At 36.6% G+C, this 16,262-nt stretch overlaps 2 long non-coding RNA genes across 2 annotated transcripts; both read right to left on the bottom strand.

The window, feature by feature from the left end:
- Window positions 1-11,507: 11,507 nt before the first annotated feature.
- LOC309507854 lies at window positions 11,508-13,629 on the bottom strand. Its single transcript, XR_014209246.1, has 2 exons — window positions 13,508-13,629; window positions 11,508-11,897 (listed from the first exon to the last, which is right to left on the bottom strand). It is a non-coding gene; the product is annotated as an uncharacterized lncRNA (long non-coding RNA).
- Window positions 13,630-14,663: 1,034 nt separating this feature from the next.
- On the bottom strand, window positions 14,664-15,520 carry LOC309507857. Its single transcript, XR_014209251.1, has 2 exons — window positions 14,830-15,520; window positions 14,664-14,747 (listed from the first exon to the last, which is right to left on the bottom strand). It is a non-coding gene; the product is annotated as an uncharacterized lncRNA (long non-coding RNA).
- Window positions 15,521-16,262: the final 742 nt, after the last annotated feature.

The following is a 16,262-nucleotide window of genomic DNA, read 5'->3' on the forward strand; positions in this document are numbered from 1 at the left end:
ATATGGTGGATATGGACGAGGACATTGTGAGAACAGTCTTATCCTCACTCATTTTGTCAGTAATTAAGGGAATGGGCTTAAATCAAACAGTCTGTGCAAATTCTTACCATCTGTAGAGCAAAGTTTCCTCAAACAGACATTTGTAGTCATTTATTGATAGCTGGTTGCATTTTTGTCTGGTGATTGAGTACTTCACAGTGAGTGTGTGTGTAGTGTGTGTGTGTGTGTGTGTGTATGTATAGAAGCTCAATTTCACTGTTTGATGGAGTCATTAGGAAGGAGGTCTGAAATCTAGAGGAACACCACTCATCTTCCAGATGGAACTTCCTGCTCACGTCTCCGGCAAAGTCAGACGGATCACCCTGGTGAGGGCGTCACATGCATTTTGAATCATAAGTGTAGCACAATCATACTCTAAAATGTACGAATGTTGTTTTGACAAATAACAGATTCACAATAGCTTTTCACGTTGTGCATTTGAACGGCGATGTGTTTGCATCATCAACATGTGTGTAGCTTCCAGCTGCTGTTTACCAGGCAGAACTTGACTTTAGCATGTGCAACATGTTCCTGGATCAACACCTTTGTAGATCCTGGAACAACATTGCAATCAACCAATCATATTTGAGGGACGTTTACAGTTTATGTGAAGTTTAGGCTTAAAACCAGGGTTAGATGCTTCTACATCAGTGTTATTCACCTATCATTTCCTTCTGATTTTAAGGATAAGTTAAGGATAGGTTTAGGGGTAGGGATATGGTTAGGTCTACATTTTCGGATAGGAATGTTGTTCCAGGATCAACGAAATATGCAAAATACGCGTCTTAACTCTGCAAAATCAGGACGTGCGTTTACCAGTGTGACATTAATTGATATGCGAGTCATGAGCATTTGTTATAGTCTGTGCACAAATGTGTTTTTCTTATGTATTCTAGAGATAATACAGTATAGCGGGAACTAGAGGATGAATGATCTCACTCAAACACATCCTATAGACCTCATGCACCAGAGAAACGAGCACTGCCATGTCGAGAATTTTGTCTTTGAACTTCCGTTTTTGCAGTAGCTCTGTATGTTTACATGGCATCGCTGTCGAAGAGTAATTAGCTGGTGAAGTGGATTTACCTATTGTGGAGTTAACGAAAGTTTCATGAGCATTGATGCGGATGTAAGTCAGTAAACCGGGAAGATTTTAAAATGAGTGGTTCATTCATAAATCTTTAAGTTCTTACCGTCATGCCTTGGAAATACAAAACTGAAGACAGAACACAACGAGTGGGAAAAGGGGCAGGGCTACATAAAGTCTATATAGATGTAATGTACACACAATATAAACATATTAAGCTCACATTTGTGCAGTCAGATTAAGTGAATATGCTTAAAGTATACAGTATGCTAGTCCAAATGTGTAGCATACTCTTTAAATTACTAAATGTTTATACATTTTAAACATTGTATACATTTCTGAAATGTGTTTTAAATTCAACTAAAAAATATTTGTTTTGCTAAAATGTTGTATTCCATTTAAGTCAGAGTAAAATGGACATGACTATAATGTCAATTTAAAAAAGACAAAAGACTGATTAAAAAACTGCAAAAGCTAACACTCTTTTTCCGAGCACGTACATGTGATAATGTGTAGACCATTTGAGTGAGAACATATAACTTGGAGACAAACTGATGGAAAATGATCCTCTCTTCAGTCTCTCTCTCTCTGTCTTCTTCAGTCCCCCAGCGAGAGCCCTGGAGAGAGAGGCAAGAATCTGTTTGGCTGTGATAAAGAGCTGATCAGCGGTTCCCCAGAGCCCAGGCAGCGCTGGACCCCTCACACCAGCATAGCGCTCATGCAACCTGGCACTGAGGAGACGGAGAAAGACACACAGAGACATGGAGAGGTGGAGCCACTGGGAACAAGCAGGAAACACATGGGAGAAAAGTAGCAGGGATGAGGACGATGATGACAGGAAAAGAGTAAAAGAGTTTAGATGACATAAAAAGAGAAGACGAAAAACAAGCACAATGACTCTGGCTCACTTACAAAATGAGGTAGGAAGGACGACAGAAAGCCAATACTGTAGTTGATGCACCTTAACTGTTGGCCAGAGTTAAAAGAGTTCAGTTCTGTGCTTGCAAAATATAAAGGCCATGCTACAGAAATCCTCTTCAATTGCTTGACTCCCAGTCATAAAAACAAAAAGATTCATATATATTTCTTATGCAAACCAATGTGAGCACATGCAGCTGGACTCTGGAAAAGCAAAAATAAAAGATAGATAATTTGATTGATTTTTTTTTTTTGGTCATTAAATAATTCCCATATCCATTTGTGTTAAAACAAGTGGTAACAATCTGTATCCGTATCCCGGTGTTCTTTGGGTGTAGGGATAATTAGACTAAAAATGAGAATAAAATGAGAATAAAAGAATAAAAATGTGTCAAGCTAACGCACAAGTAAATATAAATAAAAAGCCTTTATTTAGCCATGGCTTAGGCAATTAAAATCAGTGTACAGATAACCACACACCGACACATTGTGGCTAATAAGCCTTCATCAGAGTGTGTATAGCAAACACACTCAGAGTCCTTTAAAACAACAATTAGTTAGTCATGTGACAATCACCTGATTATGTAATGTAGAATAGTCACAAGAGTGAATAAATTGTTAGATAATTAATGATATAGAGAGGACAGATCTCACCAAAACACAATTAAGCCTAAAATAATGTTTTTTCCACAAAAAAAAGCACTAAAGTATAAGTGTATAACAAATCAGAATCAACAATGTATTCCAAAACATACATTTTTATTATATTTAAAAATGGGTGACATTTCATTCCCCAGGATATTATATGTATAACAATGCATGAAAATTCATTCTAAAATACATTTTATTATTAAGCAAAGTGTCTCCCACATTAAGCTAACTGCAAAACCCAATGTCTATCTCTATAATTTAACATGACATATAGTGAATAAAATCCTTCAGAAATCTTTTTTTGTATTTTTTTAATTTAATTTTTTTTTTGCATTGCCGTGTGACTTCATATCCAATCTATGCTTTAATGTTTAAATGATCTAATATTTTAGATAAAATACACATTTCAGTCGTGTTCCTGGGTTTTCACTCAATCCTGTTATCCTAACACCCCCAACATTCCACAAGACACATTTTCAACAGGAAGTTGCATCATCTGGATCTTCTGAAGGTAACGGGAGGACCAAAAGTAAGTCCTCTCATTTTAATTTCTGACTGAGAAGGCCAATCTCAACATACTGTCCTGTTACCTAAATTATTTCTTAGGTGTTATTTGTTTATTTAAAAAAAAATTGCTCAGTGTCCTCATGCTATTAGCATTTATCATATGTGGCCATGGGTGCTTCTCAATATCCCTCCTCGTCTCCTCGCTCCTACGTCTTCCATCCTGACCCGGTAACCGATCGAGCTCAGCCATCTTGAAGGACATCTCAAATCTCTAATTGCACCGCGAGGAGTCGAGGATCGAGGAGTGAGGAGCTTCCTGAGGAGTCATGAGCGAGGATACAGGTGTATCCTATGCGGAAGAGTTTTATCGACTAAAACGTGACGTACGTATAAATTCTCCTCCCCCTTCACATCGGTCACAATCATTTTAATTTATACTTTACCTTTGCAGTTTATATAAACCACACATCTCACATATTTCAATTGCTTTATTGTTATTTATTATGAATTTCTTAAATAAACAAACTTCAACAACATAAGGGCAGATCCTTTGAGCGCTGTTGATGACAGTGAAGTGATGCTCGAGTGATCAAGTATTCCAATGTATAAAAAAAGTTACATTCGATTCCTCCGTCCTCATCTTCTTTCCTTGCAGCCTTCCCTCGCATCCTACAGGGGCTGGAGCTGAGACGCGAGGAAAGGAAGTGAGGAAAGCAAATGAGGATGCACAAATAAGAGATGAGAAGCACTACAGTATGTCATGTTTTTGATAATTTTTGCTTAAAAACTCAATCCTGTTACTTTCAGTCCTATTACTCATAAAAATAACAGGAGTGACTTCAAATAAAAGGAGTGAGTAGAATCCTCTGTTTTGTTGATTTATTACTGTGAATATTAGTTGATAACCCTTTTCACTTGATTTACATTTACATTTATTCATTTAGCTGACGCTTTTTATCCAAAGCGACTTACAATTGCTATATATATCAGAGGTCGCACGCCTCTGGAGCAACTAGGGGTTAAGTGTCTTGCTCAGGGACACATTGGTGTCTCACAGTGGATTCAAACCCGGGTCTCTCACACCAAAGGCATGTGTCTTATCCATTGCGCCACTACCACCCCACATTTATGAGTTTTACAGTTGCAATTACTTAGATTGTATACATTAGTATTACTTTTACAATGTGAATACCATACTTGCAGGGAGCCAGTCCACCACGAAGTGACTTAAACTTTTTGTCTTCGTCTTTCTTATATTTTGTAGAAGATGGAGAAAACCTGTATTATACAGGTGCCAGAAACACCCACCCATGGAGCAAAACACACCCGCAACCCTCAATGTCTAGTTGTGTAGACATGGTCATCTAAATCGTCAGAGCAGCGGTCACACAAGATACAATAAATAATATATTTTGATTGAGACCTGATCCCCATCTGGGCCCTTGGATCCAGAGGTGCCTGTGGTTTAAACTAAAGCCTGTAACTGTTTGCTTCTACTGTTTTGGCTGTGCTCGGATGCATGTGATCGACACACGTGCAATACAATTGCTTTCTGTACTCTACAAGACGTCGGAGTTCGGCACTGAAATCGTGTCATGATATTCGCTCGGAAGGATAGAAGAAGAAAAGTATGCATGCAAAGTTTAGAAGAACCAAAACAAAAATGATGGAGAATGAGATGCTGCTTTGTTTACTGTCCTTGACACAGTCTATTGTTTTGTGGCACTCTTTTCGCTCTTTTCTTTGAATACATCACAACTGCGTATTGCCACCTAGTGAACTCTTCTGTGTCAACATTCACCTTGTGCATGCACTGTTGTACACACACACTGTCTGCGCAGACACTACATTTGGGCTGCACAGTGTGCGCTGACGTCCACGGACACTTCTGATGACAAAATGAAGTCGTGCGGACTGTTGCGGACAGCCGAAGTATACTATGGGCTTTAACACACATTTCAGACATGCTGAGCTTGTCCCACTTATTGTCATGTCCCACTTTGTTCTCTCAATGTCTTGTTATGTGCAATGGATATTATGAGCAAATGTATATATTGAACACATAAAGCTTAGAAATGAATGGGATTCAAAACCAAGTCAAGCATATCTGACTTCAAAGCTACTAACGAAGTACGTAATTTATACTTACAGTCAATACATCAGGTGAGCTTTTTTTTTAATGCTTTTACAGTCTACAGTTCACATCTTTGGATATTGATCCTACAGTTTAACTGCTGCTTGTTCAAGGTGACTTCACATGCACCCAATAGCAAATGTGCAAAAATCACACCTTTACTAAAGGAGAATCAAAAAGTTATGTTCACCTACAGATGCAGGGGAGACACAGCGGTCACACAAGAAGCAAGACATATTATATTTTGATCAAGACCTGATCCCCATCTGGGCCCTTGGATCCAAAGCTGCTTGTGGTTTAAACTAAAGCCTGTTTCTGTTAGCGTCCACTGTTTTGTCACAGTCCTAGAGAGTCAACACATTGTTTTTCGCTACAGAACAAAATAGTTATTTGAGTAATTTTGCAGTTATTGTCCAGAAAGCAGCTGATATATGGTTAACCTTCTGTCTAACATAGTACATAATATTTTTGGCTTATTGTAATGCATCTCAGAAACGCATGCACACACATATATACACTGCGGTTGCCCACAGAGATTATGGCTCAATATCACAGAGTGCTTGATCTCTAGATTCAGACACTGCTGTTCTTCGTTTCCCTAGTGAGAACTGTCCGAGTTGCCTCACCATGGGGCATATCAATTACCGGCTATAGTGTAAGCAAAATCGATACAGCTGAATACATAAGTACAAATCTTTCCCTTGACCATGAGAGGTCTTTGCGCTCAAAGGCAATAATACAGACTACTAGGGTTAGGTGCCGTATGTTTTATTGACGAGGGCCACACAACCCATATTTGAGAGCAACAATCCCAAGACTCCGATTCTAAGAAGTTATACATTACATGGCTCTCTGAAATACCTGCAGCTTTATGTGACCAATAATTTTGACTAAGTTGTCCCTTGCAACCAATCTCTATGCTAATCTCAATTATCTTGTATCACTTTAAAGTCTCTATCTTTACACATAATAAAGTACATTCTTACTTTGTAAAAGTTCCGTCAGGCGATTCATATATAGAACTTTTAGGGATTCCCACCATGGGATCATTTGATATATTTAGTTTTAATAAAATGTTTCATTTTATTTTTCATTTTAATTAAATTGTATGAATTAAACAGCTTGTAAACATACTTTATCAGTAATACATAACCCATTATACATTAAATAATAATGCAACCATTTAAGATATTTCTTCTTTATAGAACCTTTTTGGTTGAGTCAAGAACCCTATTGTTCCCTTTTGAGTGTAATTTCAACTCAAATCAATATTTAAAGGAGCCGTATGTAAGATTGTGGCCAAAACTGGTACTGCAATCACTTTCAAATTACTGTAGAGCGGTGACATTATTTCTTAATGTCTAGTGACATTTCAGGGCCATTTTATGATTAATTGAAATACATTTCTTACATACAGCTCCTTTAATGGTCATTTATTTGGTCATTATATATATATAAGCAAATTTTAAGTTTTAAAAGGCATAATATAACTTACATGTTATGTCTAATTCTAGATATAATCTAAATTCAAATTCTAAATTTGACCTAGTCACGTAATAAAATATTTAATTCCACAGCTCATGGTTAATGGGTGTAGCTTTGGCTTATAACCTTGAAGAAATGTCCAGTCGATACATGAGGTTACAAACCTAACCCCATTGATCTGTGTCTACTTCATAGATGGCTGATATGCTACTGATATCCTATTTCATGAATTATTTCTGAATCTATCGTTCCATCTGGATGATTCACACACTGAACTTCTGATTTAGTTGATCAGTGTATATTTTCCTTGATTCAGAATTGCAAAAGTTATATCATGCATGGCTGCTTTTTATATTCAAGGTTAATGTCAATCAAGAAACAAATAGCCTCTCTGCTGTTTTTATGGCAACCACAGCTTTACTTGACTGTCTGACTTTGTTTTATAACTGTCTAGAACTCTGCCAATGTGTGTGTGTGTGTGTGTGTGTGTGTGTGTGTGTGTGTGTGTGTGTGTGTGTGTGTGTGTGTGTGTGTGTGTGTGTTTCTTATGACTTATTACTTTGTGGCAAACCGTCGAGAGCAGCATTATTACTCAAGTGTCCACATGTAATAGATAAAGTTTTATATTTAGCAGAACTGTGAGACACGCTAAGGTCCAGAGCAATGAGCTATAAGAGACATATCCCAAAGCTAATTATTGATTCGAGAGCAAAACGAAACACAGAAAGAGAAGGAACAAAATAAAACAAAAGAACAAAAAAATAAATAAAACGTGTCTGATTTTCTTGCTCTCTGTTTTAAAGTCAATTTTACTGTTGTTTAATGAAAAATAACATTTTTATTTTCAATCAATTGCTCAGCAAATTTCACTTATGTTATGTTGAAAGTTATGGTAATTCTCAGTGAACTTTAGAACCTTTCTTTTTTTCTTTTTTTTTTTTTTACATCTCCGTGGTCATCTCTGAAAAGTGGCATTGGGAATGTTAATGAGATCCATTTTCCTGAGCAGAATCACTGAACCAACAAGCATGAATCATTTCATTAAACTACTGGCAACTTAATGACTCAAGTTAACAGCTGATATCATTGTGATTATGGCACTTATTGATATACTCTATGGAACGTGTCGGGAACACCACTGTCACACATCTCCGGGGCTTCTTTCACTCTTTTCTTTCTTTAAACACACTTACAAAATGAGGCTAACAAGGTCCTTAATTCAATTTCATCCAGTGCCTGAGCTAACAGACAGTGTGCAATGATCATCAGCGAAATATAGTCAGATCTTAATTTAAAATAAATGGCAACGTGGACGTCACACTTGACAGTTTAACAATGAAAAGAGTGAAATTAATATTTTACACATTAAAATTAAATGAAGTGATACAAACAAAACAAAAGTTCAGTAGAACCATGATAATAATTTATAATCACCCTGACTGCACGCCAAAAAAAAAAAAAAAATACAAATAAAGTGATTGTATGCTTGTTCTGTTGGCTGTGATTGATTAAAACTAGGGTAGTGTGTGTGTGTGTGTGTGTGTGTGTGTGTGTGTGTGTGTGTGTGTGTGTGTGTGTGTGTGTGTGTGTGTGTGTGTGTGTGTGTGTGTGTGTGTGTATTAGAGGCACACAGTCAATAATTCAATCATTTAGATCAACTCCTCAGAGCACTAGTTGTTTCAATTGTGAATGAAGTAGATCAAACAAGTAATGTAATATAGTCATCATAGCATCATTCCTGATTCTCAAGGTGAGGGGTTTGTACAGGTCATCTCTGAAGGTTCATTGGAAAAGCGTGACTACATCCTGGCTACATTTCTGCAAAACCGTGCCTATACATACATTCACTGCATTTTCCAAATTAAATGAATAACAGAGGCAGTAAAACACCAACAATTTATTTTTATTTTTATTTTTTTCAAACAAATGATTATTACAGTGGCTGCAGATTATTGATTATTCCTTGCTCATTACTATCTTAGCATCTCAAAACACTTTTACCATAGTGCATGATTTGTAAACTAATACATTTTGACGTTTGCATCAAATAACCAACTTTATATGTTTGGCTTTTCTGACGTATAATCTTTCTCGGTAGCTCACCTGGTCCAGCATTGCACTTGTGATGTGGAGCGCTTAGGTACGAGTCCTGTGACGATAAAATATCTCAAATACTATAGAAGCAAGCTAAAATTGCATGGTTGCTTCAGCAAATGGGTCTTTGTTTCATTTTTATTTTTATTAAAGCTACAATATGTAAAAAAAAAATTGCCGCTAGGGGTCGCTAACCTCTTAACAAAGGTGTATATTGATGACGCATAAGCGGAATTATGGAACTTGTCGTCATGCCGAAGGATCTAAAAATGTTTATGTATGAGTGAATACATTTATGTTTAACATGACTGTGGTGTGAAGCAGGGCGCGAGTGCTAACGAGAGACAGATATCAGCGCCATACGCGAGTCCCGCGGATATAAAAGAATAAGGACATTTAATTCTACCGAACTACTCGCAAGTGCTGAATAATACTCACACAGGTCAGTTTATTTGACGAATTAAACTTGTGAGGTAACGCATGCAGCGCTGTTTCACTTGGTCTACACTATCACACTAAACAGCATTTGAGTGTGTTGAAAGTTAAAATGTTATTCTATGTGTTAGTTTGTCTGTATTAGACTAGCATTCAGCTAGATCAACATTAGAATAACATACTGATCATATTCTAACATTTCATCATGTTGAGCTATACTGTATAACATTGATTTGTTTTATGTATATTTGCTCACCTGTCTAATAAAGTACATGCAAGAGCGGCATCTCAGTCTCAGTTTGTCGCGGACGCTAGCTCTCGGCATCTCGAAAACGCCATGCCGATATTAATCCTCATTTTAGTTCTCCTTTTGTCCCAAAGTCTGCTTGCCATGGTCCATAATGTTTGAACGAAACAACAACAGCGTGAGCGTGCCGCTAGACGTTACGCAGTTGTCCACGTCTGTCGCCATGGTTACTATGACAGTACAAGTGGAAACCAGGGTTAACGCGGATATTACGTCATTGACAGGCGACAAGTGGGATAGGGCGACTATTATTTAATGACCATTACACTGTAAATGATTTCTGTTGTTTTCACAGCATTATACTGTTTTTCTCAACAGTTTCTTGCTGTATAACCTATGTACAGTATGTTACTGTAGATTTTGTTGCTTTCACAGTATTATTTTGTATTTTCAACAGTTATGTACTGTGCACACAGTTAACAGTATGTTACTGTAGATTTTCAATGCATTCTGGGAAATTATTAGTTACTGTAAATCTAAATACAGCAGTGCAAATTGACCGCGGAAAACATTGCTAGCCTACTAACGTTATCCTTACATAAAACATTTTCAGGACTGGGTGACCATTAACAGTCTTCATTTCTGTCAGTGGGGGGTGCATGAGAGCGCATTTGAATGAGTTTTTCTGTTGTGTCAGTGCATCGTGGAGACCTATTGTATCTGCCGACCTAACTTCGTCATACAATAAATAATTTACGTAAGTAATAAATCTTAATATTTGTATGCATGGATTCTAGCTAATAACTTTAAAGTTATTTAGAGAGTAGCTGACCACGATTTCGATATTTAATTTAATTTATTCTCAACGTTTTACTATAAGCTGTGTACAATATGATAGGCTACTCTAGGTTTCAATGTAGTTTGGGACATGTTACTGTAAATTTAAATACAGTAGAACGAAATGACCGCGAAAAATAACCACAAGCTGCCGTTTTATGAATAACTCTTCAGTTCCCTGAGTAACTTTGAGAGCGCAGGCCTTTGCATCGCGTCGCTGTGTCTGTCGGCGAAGTTTTCGCCATAAATATCTGGTTAGTGATGAATCTTTATTTTTTTTTATGCAAACTAAATAGTAGTAGGTTAATGTAAGTTTAGAAGAACTGCCCGCGGCTTATGTTCTATAACGCCTGTAACGTTAAGTCAGAAGCGGATTTCCTTCATGTTGATAGCTAGCCTACTTGATTAATAAATGTGATTTTATAAACATAGATTGCATATGTAGCCTCTTATAAGGTCAGAATGATCTAATCATTTTGTTATTTACCATTTTAAGTTGGTGGAAGCGCCTGCGTGTTTAGTATTTTATATATCATACGCAGAGCCGTCGCATAGACTGTGCGAACTGTGCAACCGCACAGGGCCTCGCGCCAATAGGGGGCCTCGCAATCCTGCTGTTTTTTTTTTGTTTTTGTTTTTTTCACCACTTTTTAAAACATCTCGCGGCACGAATGTAACAATTCTACAAATAAATAAAACATATCCAGTTAACCAGCAGAGCATTTATTTCGTTCGTTTTTTTTAAATAAGAGAAGATCTACACTGTAAAGAGGTTGCTGTAAATTTTACAGTAACTTACTGGCAGCTGGATGCCAGTAAGTTACTGTAAAATGTTTTACAGTATTATTACTGTATTTTCACTTACAGTATACTGTACCATTTACTGTAATTGCATTTACAGTATTATTACTGTATTTTCACTTACAGTATACTGTATCATTTACTGTACTTGCATTTACAGTATTATTACCGTATTTTCATTTACAGTATTAGTATTGTTTTTTTCATTTAAATTTTCTTTTTTTAATTTATGTTTACCCCACCCCCCAAAAAATCACAATAACTCACAAACATTTGTCCTTATAATATTCTTTTTAATCGTTGAACATTTTGTTTTAGAAGTACAAATTACAAATCTTGACCTTTAGGAGCCACTAGCTGAAGAAAAAAAAGGCAACATCTCCAAAGTCCATAGAATTAATCTCCTGGTGACCATTTATATCTGTAGCATGGCAAAAACGTACACACACTGAAAAGCAAAACAGGCCTTAAAACAATAAAATACAGTCAAAGTCAGTGTTGTGTTGTTACATTTCAGTAATTTTGCCAGTCAAAGTTGACAACCTCTCTGATGAGAAACACTGAGGGTTTCAGGCTGATGCTTTTCTTTGGACCTTTCCAGATTTCCATCTGATCTGTGCCTTTGGTGTTTGGTGCCATCAGGGTTGACTCTCAGAATGAACCTGCAAACACAAGCAGGGAAAAAATATATAATTTTTTCAGACCGGTGTTGGCAGAATTTTCCCTAACCCTCAAACTTGATGCTGCATGTACTTTGGCGTTAATAAAAGCACTACATCTGATTCTGAATCCACCTACAGTAGTGGTGGGGGAAAAATCGATTCTGTTCAGTGTCGCGATATTTTGCGCACGCAATTATATTGATACAGTAGCGCAAAGTATTCCAATATAGGTTATAAGGCTGTGACGGTGGCAGTTTTTTTTACCACTGCGGTGGTAATGGACCAACTACCTGCAGTGGTTGGGGGGTTATTATGAAAATTGAAATAAAAAAATGTAGTTTATTCGAGCAAAAAAGTCTTTATTTGAGCAATTCCGTCAAAGAAGCAACACAAAGCCTGTAAAGCATTCAAATACATATCAGTAAATATTAGAAACTTACATAATAGAAAAGTTAAATCTATATAAAAAAAAAAAAAACTTTCGTTTAATACTTCCACACAAAGACACGTGATTCCACATGAAGCCATACCGCTCTGTGCTTTGAGAGGGATGACACGAGGAGGAAAGAGACCATCGATCTATTTTCTGATATCTTCATGTTTTCTACTTGTTGTAAAAGGTATGAAAAGTGAATTTAATCTTCCACAAGGGCAAGACATTTAAGCTATGTTTGAAATTGCGCTGCCAAAGAGAGCGAAACTAAAAATCAAATAAACTTGACGCGCCGTACATGTCTAATAACAAGCAAAAACTGTGTTGAAATGAATCTGACGTGCAAGTAAAAATGTAGGCTATCTGTCCTACAACGTTTTTCTACTTTACCACAGTAAAGAATGTGAATGTAATAGGCCTAAATAAAAGCGAACCAAGGAAGAAACGTTTATAATCCTCTTCGAAAATCGAGACGTAAGTGAAGATTTTGGGAAAAAAACAAGGTATTAAATGCAGGGATGAGTCACAATTTTTGGATATTCGATTAGTTTATTTAATTATAGAATTATAGTATATCGAATAGGTTGTGTAATTATTCTCTAAAATAAAATCTCCATGTTTTTGGTGCTAATGCGGTGGTGACGCGTTCATATAATTACGTTCTGTAATAAGGTCCTGTGTCCTGAATGTTCAAGGACAAAGTTTTTGCACTAGCCTCCAGTAAATGTGTAGAAGATGTTCACAGATTTAATGTGACATTTGTAGTGAGTTGAGCAGTCTTATTTTTTGTAATGTCTTTGAATAATATGGGGGACATGAATCGCAATATATCGCAGAATCGAATCGCAATACTTGCTGTATCGCAATGTTAGGAAGCGCAATAATATTGAATTGTGGCCCAAATATCGCAATACTATCGAATCATCAAATTTTTGCCAATTTCCACCCCTAACCTACAGGGATGGTATTACCCCATAATACATTACATTAAAATCATTAAAGCTTCATTCTTTTTCAATATTCCTGTAGCTTAGATTTCCAGGGAATGGATAATTTAAATTAAACTTAATACAATGTAAGTTGCTTTGGATAAAAGTGACTTCCAAATGCATGCATGTAAATGTAATGTAATGTAAAAAAAATATATATATATATATATATATATATATTGGTTTACCTGATTCTGCATTCGACAAAATAGACAGCTAATGCTGAAGAGTCGTCTGTTAGCAGTTGTAACTGGATGATGATTCTGCCCTTCATTGTCAGCATCCATGTTTTTGCTTTGAGAACACTCTCCTGAAACAGATAAAGTCACAGCAGCCTTTTAGTGTTATAGTTTACAGAAAAAAAAACTAAAATACAATAACAGAACTTATTACTAACAACAATAACATGTGGGGTGAAGATGAGGTAAGATATAATGTTGTATGGTGTTTATAGTTTTTAATCAATTAAACAACATTAAAAATATTAGTTAGCAAAACTTTGCTATATTGATAATGGTATATTGCTAACCCTTTCCTCCTCCTTCTCCTCTTCCTCCTCCAACGTCAACCCGTTCTGTGTATTAGGGGAGAGCGTCAGCAGTGATGTACAGTCCGGAGGGAATGGCCGCTGCAAATTCAAAATAAAGAACAGAAAAGAACATGTTTGCCTGCTTAACTAATGCATACTTCAGCTAATTTAGTTGATGTCATCTTACTCACCTGTAGATGTTATCACCATTACGAAGGCAATCACAAAAAAGACTCCAAAATACACCTCCGACATTTCAGAAGACATTCAGACCACAAACTTGAAAATAAAACAAAAGATGAAATTAACAATGGTGTTGGATAAAGGGTTAGTTTACTCAAAATTGTAAATTCTGTCACCATTTACTCACCCTCAACTTGTTCATAACTTCCATTAAATTATTTAATGTGCTGTATACAAAAGAAGATATTTTAAAGAACATGAGCAACCAAACAGTTACTGGTCCCCATTGACATCCAAAGTATTTTTTCTATTATCAGTCCATGCGGACCAGCCACTATTTACCAACATTATTCAAAATATCTTATTTTATATCTTAATAATATCTTATTTTACATAAATGTTCAGACGAAAGAACTTCATGCAAGTTTAGAACACGTTGTGGGCGAGTAAATGATGACATACATAATTTTCTGTTTAAGGTGTACTACGTTATCCCTTTAACTAAGTTTTACTCAGTATTTACGCTGTACATCTGCCAAAAAGTTGTGAAAGAGGAGACAGAACATACCAAAGTTATTATGCTTCTCTGTTTAATAAGTTTACTTCGGCTAATTTAGGTGAAGGTGACCATAACGTTACATACCAGTTGATGTTATCACAATGAAAAGGCTCCAACACACTCCATCGTTGCAGATGGCATTATCCAGATCACAAACCTGAAAATAAATCATATAGGCCTACGTGAAAATATTGTTTAAAACCCGCACTTTAACAAGGGTTTCGTCTATCTCACTTTACCTCAGTATGTCACGTTGAGTTCGCTGTTAGCTCGGTTAACGTTACCGTCGACTCCGCCCGCCTGATGAGCTAACTTGCGTTAAAGAGGCAGAGGAACACACAACCATTATTTTTTATAGTTTTAACTAAAGAATATTTCGGCTAATATAGGTGAACTTAACTTACTCACCAGTTAATATTATCACCGTGACAGCGACCCGGCCGACAGTCAGGAAAAAAGACAGTAATAAAGGCACAAAAAAAAACATTCTGACGACAGTCAGGAAAAAAAGACACTAAAACCATTCAGACGAAAACAAAACGATACATCATGTTAGTTTGCTGTTAACATAAGTAAAAACATCTGAAAATGTTTATTTTACATAAAATAGAAATTATATACTAACCTTTTTGGTGAGTTACATGATCTTTTGTCCGTGCATTAACTGCCACTTCACCCCTCAAAAAAACACTTGAAAAGAAATCCCTCTTGCCATTGGTCAGTTTTTCGCGGGCAAGTTCACTACTGTAAATTGATTTACAGTAGTGAAGAATTACAGTAGTGACCCTATATTTTCCCATAATCCTTTGCTGTTTACAGTAACATACTGTATACATATTTTACAGTATCTTACTGTACATATTACAGTAAAATACTGTTCAAATTACAGAAATCCGTTACAGTGTAGCGCTGAAATGTATTTTTTAAATCAAGTGATCAAAGTGCAGCTGCGATCAGTGGCACGGATACAGTGTTTTCTCGTGTGGCTCGCGCACACACCGCACTGTCTTCATTTGGACGCGCGCTTCAATCCGTTGTGGATACTCTAACAAAATGCACACAAATGTGTCCCTGCTTGATATACAACCACTGATTAACATAATCGGTTTTGATGAGAAGAAAAAAAAATAACGTTATACGAGAAAAATAAAACCATACAAGAGCGGATTCGAACCCAGGACCTCTGTCACGCTTGGCGAAAGTTCTACCACTGGACCATTAAGATACATGTTGGTGAAGTAGGCGGATTCTCGATGAAAATTGTCGAGCTGACTTGATGTAAAACCACTCGTGGTTGCACAGTTGATTTTTTTCCCCTCTGAAATAAATAGCAAAAAGTCATAGCTGAGACTATGTGCATGATTATGCTGTATTATTCTACTTGATAAAAACGTATTGCAACAAGATTATGCGTGCAAAAGAATTAGAACAGCTATGTCCGTGTGACTGTAATTCACACGCAATTGAGCATACACATCAAAGAGCAGGGCCTCGCATTTCAAGTTCGCACAGGGCCTCACACCCCACCTGCGACGGCACTGATCATACGGTTGGGAATTGAAAATCTATCAATGCATCCTGAAATTGGATACCCGAGGTTAGGATTCAGATTCTTGTTATAAAATTACATTTTCGATTCCTCTTATTGATGTATTCGCGCTTATTTTCGTCT

This window comes from Leuciscus leuciscus (assembly GCF_965113295.1).
Source record: "Leuciscus leuciscus genome assembly, chromosome: 10".
In the NCBI taxonomy this organism is placed as follows: Eukaryota; Metazoa; Chordata; class Actinopteri; order Cypriniformes; family Leuciscidae; genus Leuciscus; species Leuciscus leuciscus.